Source organism: Sebastes umbrosus, chromosome 24 (assembly GCF_015220745.1).
Source record: "Sebastes umbrosus isolate fSebUmb1 chromosome 24, fSebUmb1.pri, whole genome shotgun sequence".
Classification (NCBI taxonomy): Eukaryota; Metazoa; Chordata; class Actinopteri; order Perciformes; family Sebastidae; genus Sebastes; species Sebastes umbrosus.
Genome location: NC_051292.1, coordinates 781,279 through 785,413, shown reverse-complemented (window position 1 = coordinate 785,413; position 4,135 = coordinate 781,279).

Here is a 4,135-nt window from a genome sequence, read left to right as displayed (position 1 = left end):
CTGCAGTAATCAGTGTTTTCTTGACTTGTGGTTGCATAGAATACAAGATGAGTTCACCAGCTGAGTGACCCAATTTAGTATTTTCTGTAAATCCAATAACTGTTCTAAAATACTGTGAAATGTACAGCTGTAAATATGCTCAATAAATACTCGATATTTATTGATATCTGATATTTATCAGTCCAACGCCTGTAGCCTGGCAAGAATACTGGGACTTAAGTGACCCAGGGAGACATCTGTACAGTATTCAGAAACATGTAGGAGCCCAAAGGGAAGAGATGGTCATTACCCGTCTGAGAATAGGACATACAGGATTAAACCAAACACTCCAGAGAATAGGCAAGCACCCAAAGGACTATGCACGCACTGTAATAAACCAGAAACTGTCAAGCATGTTCTTATAGAGTGCAACAAATATGACAAAGAAAGAAGGGAATTGCTATCAGGAGTAGATGATGGAAATATTACAATCTGCTAGGAAAGACGTTTAAGAAAGTACACAACCTTCTAATTAATTACTGAAGGGCAACAGGAATAATGGAGAGTTGTGAACACGTGAGTTGTGAACAGGTGAGTTGTGAACAGGTGAGTTGTGAACACGTGAGTTGTGAACACGTGAGTTGTGAACACGTGAGTTGTGAACAGGTGAGTTGTGAACAGGTGAGTTGTGAACACGTGAGTTGTGAACACGTGAGTTGTGAACAGGTGAGTTGTGAACAGGTGCATTGTGAACAGGTGCATTGTGGAAAGGACGGTGGTTTGACAGAGTTCAGAGGAAAGTGGGAGAAATGAGGTGTGTAGGAAGGAACAGGAGAGATGAGACAATCCTATCAAGACTTAGATTAGACACACTGGACTAAACAGCACACTATTTAAAACAGGTAAACATGACTCAGGTAGATGTGATTACTGTGGACAAGAGGAAACGGTGGAGCATGTTGTGTTGCATTGTGGGAGATATGAGGAAGAAAGGCCTCAAAGAGATTAAAGTACACTTTGATTTAATGGATATTCTACAAAAGAACTCACTAGATGAGTGTTATAGAACATTAGTTCAGTATCTTAGACAAATTAATATGATTGGGAAAATATGAGGTTGTTTGTTTTGTTTTGTTTTCTTCATTTTTTGGGCTATAGTAATTATTAGCCAGAATGATCCACACTCCAGACCAGCTGGTGGCGGTAATGCACCAAATCATTGTTTGCCAATAAACCTTAAAGAAGGAGGAGAAGAAGGAGAAGGTGCATTGTGGGAAGCAGTCTCTGACGCTGTCTGTTTATTTCTTGACATCTAACAACACTTTATTCTCTCTCTATATATATCTCTATATATCTATATATAGAGATATATATCTATATATCAGCTCCAATGATCAACAAGGAAGACATTCAATAAGGTCTGAATTCAATAGAAACATTCTCCAGCAGAGACCGTCAGGACGGACTGAAACATGATGGAGGCTGGAGAAGGTAAGAGACCACTTTATCTACAATAACACCCTAATCCGAACTCAGCTATATATATAGATATATAGATATATAAATATATATATAACTCAGCTAGAGGAGAGGATGGTAACTATGGTAACTCAGCTAGAGGAGAGGATGTTAACTCAGCTAGAGGAGAGGATGGTAACTATGGTAACTCAGCTAGAGGAGAGGATGGTAACTCAGCTAGAGGAGAGGATGGTAACTATGGTAACTCAGCTAGAGGAGAGGATGTTAACTCAGCTAGAGGAGAGGATGGTAACTCAGCTAGAGGAGAGGATGTTAACTCAGCTAGAGGAGAGGATGGTAACTCAGCTAGAGGAGAGGATGGTAACTATGGTAACTCAGCTAGAGGAGAGGATGGTAACTATGGTAACTCAGCTAGAGGAGAGGATGTTAACTCAGCTAGAGGAGAGGATGTTAACTCAGCTAGAGGAGAGGATGTTAACTCAGCTAGAGGAGAGGATGTTAACTCAGCTAGAGGAGAGGATGTTAACTCAGCTAGAGGAGAGGATGGTAACTATGGTAACTCAGCTAGAGGAGAGGATGGTAACTCAGCTAGAGGAGAGGATGGTAACTCAGCTAGAGGAGAGGATGGTAACTATGGTAACTCAGCTAGAGGAGAGGATGGTAACTCAGCTAGAGGAGAGGATGTTAACTATGGTAACTCAGCTAGAGGAGAGGATGGTAACTATGGTAACTTATCTAGAGGTGAAGATGCTAACTCAGCTAGAGGAGGGATGGTAACTCAGCTAGAGGAGAGGATGTTAACTCAGCTAGAGGAGAGGATGGTAACTCAGCTAGAGGAGAGGATGGTAACTATGGTAACTCAGCTAGAGGAGAGGATGGTAACTATGGTAACTCAGCTAGAGGAGAGGATGTTAACTATGGTAACTCAGCTAGAGGAGAGGATGGTAACTATGGTAACTTATCTAGAGGTGAAGATGCTAACTCAGCTAGAGGAGGGATGGTAACTCAGCTAGAGGAGGGATGGTAACTCAGCTAGAGGAGAGGATGCTAACTCAGCTAGAGGAGAGGATGGTAACTCAGCTAGAGGAGAGGATGGTAACTCAGCTAGAGGAGAGGATGGTAACTCAGCTAGAGGAGAGGATGCTAACTCAGCTAGAGGAGAGGATGGTAACTCAGCTAGAGGAGAGGATGGTAACTCAGCTAGAGGAGAGGATGGTAACTATGGTAACTCAGCTAGAGGAGAGGATGTTAACTCAGCTAGAGGAGAGGATGGTAACTCAGCTAGAGGAGAGGATGTTAACTCAGCTAGAGGAGAGGATGGTAACTCAGCTAGAGGAGAGGATGGTAACTATGTTGACTCAGCTAGAGGAGAGGATGTTAACTCAGCTAGAGGAGAGGATGGTAACTCAGCTAGAGGAGAGGATGTTAACTCAGCTAGAGGAGAGGATGTTGACTCAGCTAGAGGAGAGGATGGTAACTCAGCTAGAGGAGAGGATGTTAACTCAGCTAGAGGAGAGGATGGTAACTATGTTGACTCAGCTAGAGGAGAGGATGTTAACTCAGCTAGAGGAGAGGATGGTAACTCAGCTAGAGGAGAGGATGGTAACTATGGTAACTCAGCTAGAGGAGAGGATGTTAACTCAGCTAGAGGAGAGGATGCTAACTCAGCTAGAGGAGAGGATGCTAACTCAGCTAGAGGAGAGGATGTTAACTATGGTAACTCAGCTAGAGGAGAGGATGGTAACTATGGTAACTTATCTAGAGGTGAAGATGCTAACTCAGCTAGAGGAGGGATGGTAACTCAGCTAGAGGAGAGGATGGTAACTCAGCTAGAGGAGAGGATGTTAACTATGGTAACTCAGCTAGAGGAGAGGATGGTAACTATGGTAACTTATCTAGAGGTGAAGATGCTAACTCAGCTAGAGGAGGGATGGTAACTCAGCTAGAGGAGAGGATGTTAACTCAGCTAGAGGAGAGGATGGTAACTCAGCTAGAGGAGAGGATGGTAACTATGGTAACTCAGCTAGAGGAGAGGATGGTAACTATGGTAACTCAGCTAGAGGAGAGGATGGTAACTCAGCTAGAGGAGAGGATGGTAACTATGGTAACTCAGCTAGAGGAGAGGATGTTAACTATGGTAACTCAGCTAGAGGAGAGGATGGTAACTATGGTAACTTATCTAGAGGTGAAGATGCTAACTCAGCTAGAGGAGGGATGGTAACTCAGCTAGAGGAGGGATGGTAACTCAGCTAGAGGAGAGGATGCTAACTCAGCTAGAGGAGAGGATGGTAACTCAGCTAGAGGAGAGGATGGTAACTCAGCTAGAGGAGAGGATGGTAACTCAGCTAGAGGAGAGGATGCTAACTCAGCTAGAGGAGAGGATGGTAACTCAGCTAGAGGAGAGGATGGTAACTCAGCTAGAGGAGAGGATGGTAACTATGGTAACTCAGCTAGAGGAGAGGATGTTAACTCAGCTAGAGGAGAGGATGGTAACTCAGCTAGAGGAGAGGATGTTAACTCAGCTAGAGGAGAGGATGGTAACTCAGCTAGAGGAGAGGATGGTAACTATGTTGACTCAGCTAGAGGAGAGGATGTTGACTCAGCTAGAGGAGAGGATGGTAACTCAGCTAGAGGAGAGGATGTTAACTCAGCTAGAGGAGAGGATGGTAACTCAGCT